Genomic DNA, 6,722 nt, shown 5'->3' with positions numbered 1-6,722 from the left:
ACTTTCGATCCTACAGTTTAACATGAAAATATATACATCATAGAAATATTCTGGAATACATCGTACTCAACAGAGAAACGGTACTGCAAAAGAGGTACCGAATTTATCTTTGCAAGAGATTAAAAATTTCTATTGCAAATAGACGTAATTAATCTCAACACGTGATATACTTGGAAATGTATTACATCAACTTAAGATCTGGAATACATCTCGGTACTCAACAGAAAAATACTACTAATGTAGTGGATAATAATGATGTTGCAAACTTGATGTTCAAGTGAAAAACTTGAATTGTATAAACCTCAAATTAAAATGAGGTGATCTTGTATCAAGTTGCAAGATAATTTAGCGAGCTGAATTTATAATTTGCGAGAGAAAATTGAATCTCAATCGCGGAAAACATGTTGTAGAGAGTTTGATATGTGGTAAACACATTGAACATGTCAAGTATCAACATACACATATTATATTTCTGAAATTTTAAAATTCAACAGAAAAAAGGGTAATTAACAGGGTCTAAGACAGGCAAGTACTAGTAAATAGTACTTTTAGAAGGCCAAATTCACAAACTCCAAAAAATAGAAAGGAATTGTGCAAAATTTGCCTGGACCACTCTTTCGGCCTGTTCTGCGAATTTCTGCAACTGCAGAGACCTTGGTGCAAAGAGGCGAAGAGATAAGGCTTATCTTCTTCCTCTGAGCGGTTGCCAATCGGGAGAAATCCCAAGGGCTGCTCCGGTCGTCTTCATGGCCTCGTCAGGCCGCCGCCTTAGCCGTGCGACCATGCCACGCGGCCGACCGGATGGAGGGAGCGTCGCGCCTCGCGTTGGAGGACGCGGACGCGTCGCCCGGAGGAGCTTGTGCACCGTGGTGGCGCTCCGTCGGTGAGAGGAGCGGCGTATCACGCGCCTGAGGGGCCGGAGGGCCATCGCCGGCCTGCGCGGTTGCGAGCCGAGGGCCGCGACATCGCCTCGGTCTTCCACGCCGCGTCGCGGTTGGAGGCCATCCTCAGGAGCGCCGAGGCTGCCGTCTGCGACTTGCGCAGTGGGAGGGCGTGTAGCCAACGCCAGGGCCGATGGCCACGGCACGCCCAGAGGAGCACCGTCGGGCCGAGGGCTGCTGCATGCTCCTCGCTAGGAGCCCCGTACCTCACTTGGAAGGCGTGGCGCCATGGGCATGCACGCTGGGCATTGCCGCGGTCGCGCGTTAAGCGGCCGCTGGCTACCTTGCGCGAAGGCCGAGCCGCCTCGTTTCCGTCGCGGGAGGCGAAACCGGTGGTTCTGGTGTCCCAGTCCAGCGTGGGGCCGAGGTCAGACGAATCTGATGATGTCGTTGTTCATGTCCTTGATGGCAAGATGGCAACGGGCGACACCACCAGTCCAGCGATCTAGTTTTAAGTTTCGATGGATGCACATACATGGTGCATGCCCCTGTAACCCTGTTCTTCATTCTCTCATTTATCCCATGTATTCCTATAGGAATCGAAGTGACAGTTTGAGACCGAGAGATTTGTCGTCGTGGCCGTGCACGGCGCGAGGCTGCCGATTGGAAGCGCTTTCGCCGGGCTGAGGACCGCCGTGCCACCACGCCGAACCAATGGCTGTAGCCGTCAAACTCGCAGGCGAGCGATGCTGCAGCCAGGAGCCGTCGCGCTGACGGAATCGCTCCGCCAGGAGCCGTCGGGAGCATGCTGATAACGTATTGTCGAGAAAGCCTTGGCACAGATGTAAAAGTGAATAGGTGTTCTTTCATTAGATGATTGTAGGTACCTGAAATCTTAAAAGTGCACGCCCACTTTTTCGTAGGAACGGGCGGCCGGGCTGGTTACTTACATGTGTGTCTTTTTTTGTCAGCTAGTAAATGTTTTTTGTTAGCATTAAATGCGTACGGACTAGTCCTGGAAACAGATTCACGCACATTTATTTTGGCCACTTCAATTTTTAAAAAGTCGTATCTTTTAAACCACACGTCAGAATTCAGATCCGTCTTCACCGTTGGATTCATCGCGACGAGATCTTCGAAACTAGATCCCGCATGGATATGTTTCGACGAAATTTTTTTGATGCCAACTTTGGCGCTGTATTGTGCAACTTCAGTACTGCTTTGTGCAACTTTAGTACTGCATGGTGCAATTTTTTTCAAACCCAGTTTTTTGGAGTTGCATCCTCAGTAGTTGTCGTTGCACACATAGTAGTCCTAGTTGGCACATACATGGCCACATAGTTGCATAATCTGGTCCACATAGTCGCATATGAATTATCATAGCTTGTAATGTAGTCTAGTTGCACACACATTGATGTTTAGTTGGCTTGTAACGTAGTCTAGTTGCGCACACATTGATGTTTAGTTGGCAGGAAGACTAGTTGCACACACATATGCTTAGTTGGCTTGTAATATAGTCTAGTTGCACACACATTGATGTTTAGTTGGCAGGACACTAGTTGCACAAGCATTACTATTTAGTTGGCAGGACTAGTTACACACACATATACTCAGTTGGCACGGCAATGTAGTCTAGTTGCATAATGCAGTACTATAGTTGCACCATATAGCACCAAAGTTGGCATCAAAAAAAATTCGTCGAAACATACGCATATGGGATCTAGTTTCGAAGATCTCGTCGCCATGAACCCAAAGGTGAAAACGGATCTGAATTCCAACGTGTGGTTTAAAAGATATGACTTTTTAAAGATTTAAGAGACGAAAATAAATGTGTTTCACGGACCAGTCTGTACGCATTTGCTATACGCATTTAATGCTAATAAAAACATCCATTAACTAACAGAAAAAGACACACAATAGATAATTGCTATTTATAAATTATTAGAGGAGCAAAACTTGCAATTTTGGGCCGGCCGCTCGCAAAGTATAGTGAGCAGCCGGCCGCTCGCTAGACCGGTCCTTGTAGGTATTTATACATTCGGGCGAGATGTCTGGAACCGACGCGGCAGTTACCAAAGTAAACTGCCTGCGGTTGGTACAAGATTCTATGTAGAAGGACAAGATGTGTTCATTAGATGATTGTAGGTATTTATACAGGCAGAAGGGATGCATCGAAATGCATCCGTTCGGGCGAGATGTCTGGAACCGACGCGGCAGTTGCCAAAGTAAACTGCCTGCGGTTGGGGTTCGGCTCCTCTGCAGTCGAACTATTACTGCACGGGTGTTGTAGGCCTTCATACCAGTCGTCAATTTTCATCTGACCGCCTGCATTTTACCTACTTAATTCTGTTAATAAAAAAAGCCTTTATGCATTCAGATAATTGCTTCCGTTCACATTGCACACCATGCACTAACTAGACTGATGAGGCAGGAGCGAGCAGAAGACCTCACCGCCGGCGAGGGTTCATATATCCGGCCAAGCGCACTCCCTCACCGAGCGACGGTCCGGCAGATGGCCCTCCATGCCCGCCTGCTGCGCCGCGGCTGCGTCCCCGGCTTTCTCAGGATCTGCCGCAAGGCGCTGTTCCCTGGGCTCGCCGGCCGACGCCGTCGACGGCAGGTATGTGGGAGCACTCTGCCTTCCTCAGGCCGCGCTGCCCGACGCCCTTCACCTCGATGGAAGCTGCCCGCTTCCTCCAGCCTCTCGCAGATGGGGATCTGCCGGCCCCGCGCCGCCACCGCCCAGGAAGGAGCTATTCCTCCGCCTCTCCGGCGCGTGGGAGTCCGCCGTGCAGGCGCTTCTCGAGCTCGGGAGAGGCACCGATCAGTACGTGGCTATCTCCTACCTTGTAGTGTTTAGCATGACAATATGTTTGGTCCCTTGTCCATTGATCTTGTCCGTGCAAATCTTCAAAATTATATGTGTGTAGCTTGTGTTTTTGAATGTTGCTGTATTGTGGTCTAAATATCTTACTGCAATTGCATTTGATTTGACTGCACTATTGTGTCGTCGTCTCACTATCCATAGAGATTTTGGCATGGTTCTGACTAGCAAATTTCTAGACTACTGTAAATCAGGTTTTGATGATCTTAAAACTATTTGAAAAAGGCTAAGTTGAGGTTCATCTCATTTGGAAACCAGGATACTGTGATGCAAATGCTAAGTCCTTGCCAATTCACACATCAGCAAAACTAGGTGCTACTCTACTTCTATTTTTCCTGACTTTAAAACAGATAAACAGAAGCAAACGTTCCTCTTCCTTTCTCTTTGCCTACAGGAATTACAAATACCAGAATAGGATGCAAAGGCTGCTCTCTCTGTATTTGCCTTAAGTACTAAACACATAGAAGGAATTACTAGCTGCATTTCACGGCTATAGTGACGACTGTAGTTGTGGTTGACGTAGAGGAGCCGAATCCCACAAATGCATGACTCTCATCTTATTTCCCTATCAAACTATTATCATATCGGAGGAAAATATGGATTCTTTTTCAAGTCCCAAATGTCATCGGCTTCACTCTGTAAATTAAAGAGAGACATACCAGATTACACAAAAATCATATTGCTTACAAATGGATTTTAGGAATTTTGGACAAGATAAGTGGAATACCGTTAGTAAACGAGCATAGTACCCATAGTCCCGCAAACCATCTGCATTTGTTCCAGTCATTTTCTCTGTAGGTGCTTCGCATTGTGCAACTGGAATGTACTTCTCTCCTCTCTATGCAAAATATAAATCAGAACAAACATTAGTTTAGTTATTAGTAAATCTATAGGCTGTTTCGATAAGTGATAAGAGATTTACAGAAGAAGATTGTTTTTTGGGAATGACTTTAGCTGCCCTTTTTTTCTTTTTACTGGGATGTTGATTATCAAGCCATGATTACTTCCTTTTTGAAGTCTTCTGCTGAATTTCCTTTTTCTTCAGGCAAGCTGTTTGCAAACAAATGTCTGGTTCCTGAGATATGGCTTCAGTTCTGCATGTAGTAGTAGGAGCTTTGTCTTCAACTTGCTTCTTTAGATTCTTCAAAGCATCATCTACTAATTTGATGCACTCTTCTGATGCAACTGCTTGGGAAGCTATGCCAAGGAACTCGTGCATGAAAAACTTCAGCTGCTGCCTATCTTCCGATCTAGGGTCTTCCAAAACAATGTTGCCATGGCTGTTTTGAATAGTGCCGCTTCGTGCTTCTCGAGTCCATCGCTTCAAAATATAGTGGCTTGTGTTAGAGTACGTAATGGGCCTAATGGCCTGGGCTGGCGGTATAGCCCGTTAGTCTTAGGGTTAATTAGAGATAAGGGTCGCTTGCTTAGGGGTCACGTAAGCCTTGCTTGGGAGTCAAGTAAACCTCTCTATATAAAGAAAGGAGATGTATCAATCTAATTAAGCAAGAATTAAGAAGGAAATCCCTTCCCTCTTGCCCGGCCGTGGGAAAAAAGGCCCCCGGCCGGCCCTCTCGCGCCCTCCTTCTAGCAGCGCCATAACAATTTGGTATCAGCTAGCTTCGGTTCGATCATGTCTTCACCGCCGCCCAACCCGTCTCTTCCGCTGCCGGTCACGACCGTCGCCCCGCTCCTGCCCGTGCCGGGATCCTCCGTCGCGCCCGCCCCCGTTGTCCTCACCCCGGAGGTGTCCGGGGCGCTGCGGGACCTAACACAGGCGGTCCAGGCGATCCACCTGTTCTTGGCCGGGTCCTATGGGCCGCACCCGGCTGCGCCGCCCATCACCGCCACCGCACCGCCGTGGCTGCCATGGCAGCCGCCGCACCAAGAGGCCCCCGCCGCGCTCGCCGGGCTACTGCAGCAGCCGCTGCAGCTGCCATCCATCGCCCCGTCCTGGCTGTCATGGCAGCCGCCGCACCAGGCGGCCTCCGCCGCGCTCGTCGGGCTGCTGCAGCAGCCGCTGCAACTGCCATCCACCGCCACCACCGCCCCGTCCTGACTGTCGTGGCAGCCGCCACACCAGGTGGCCTCCGCCGCGCTCATCGGGCCGCTGCAGCAGCTGCCATCCACCGCCCCGCCCTGGCTGTAGTGGCAGCCACCGCTGCTGGCGACCTCTGCCGCGCCCGGCGCTCCGCCGCAGCAGCCGCTGCAACTGCAGCAGCCATCACCGGTCAGCTCCGACCCCGCATCGACCGCGCCGACGGGAGTCCCGATCCACCAGATCAAGTTCCCGCCGTCGCCATCACCGCTTCCCCAGGGCGTCCCCATCCAGCAGATCAAGCTTCCGCCGTCGCCGTCACCGCTTCCAGCTTGGATCACTACCCGCCACGTGTCGGCGATGGTGAGGCTGCAGGCTGCTGCACGCGGCCTCCTAGCGCGTCGGCGTGTGCGGGAGTTGCGTGGTCTGCAGCTGCCGCTCCTCCCAGTTGCGCTTCGCTACGCAAAGGACCTCGATCTCGTCCACTGCGTCAGGGATCTTGGGCATGCTGTTTTCCCCACGGGCAGCGACCTCCAAGTCTGCAACATTGGCGGTTGGGGGAGCGCACCCCTCCTCGTCATTATCCATCACAAGCCCCCCACTCTTCTCTGTGCGGTGCAGACCAACAGCCGTCCGGCAGGAAGAAGGCATGGTGTCACCGACAACAACGCACCACATAGCACCACTGCATTCCGTCACCGGGCGCCGCAAGGGCGCCTCTGCTGGTCACTCTTGCGACCACTTCCAGGTGTCCATACACATGCACTCCTTTTGTCCAGATGGTGTCCATAGGATCCAGGTGGTTGTACGCGTGCACGTCCGATGTGCGGATGGTATCCACTTTTTATTAAGAGGTCCAAAATAAATCATCCCGATCCATTTCAGGTTGAGAGTAATAAAACAAGCCGAGATGTAAAAG

At 50.5% G+C, this 6,722-nt stretch overlaps 1 long non-coding RNA gene across 1 annotated transcript; it reads left to right on the top strand.

Annotated features, from left to right (window-relative positions):
- Positions 1 to 677: 677 nt before the first annotated feature.
- LOC123161742 (uncharacterized) lies at positions 678 to 1,915 on the top strand. The gene is made up of 2 exons (XR_006480855.1): positions 678 to 1,308; positions 1,478 to 1,915. It is a non-coding gene; the product is annotated as an uncharacterized lncRNA (long non-coding RNA).
- Positions 1,916 to 6,722: the final 4,807 nt, after the last annotated feature.

This window comes from Triticum aestivum, chromosome 7B (assembly GCF_018294505.1).
Source record: "Triticum aestivum cultivar Chinese Spring chromosome 7B, IWGSC CS RefSeq v2.1, whole genome shotgun sequence".
NCBI lineage: Eukaryota > Viridiplantae > Streptophyta > Magnoliopsida > Poales > Poaceae > Triticum > Triticum aestivum.
Note: the sequence above shows the minus strand (reverse complement) of the source record. Positions and strands in the feature narration are given on the sequence as shown.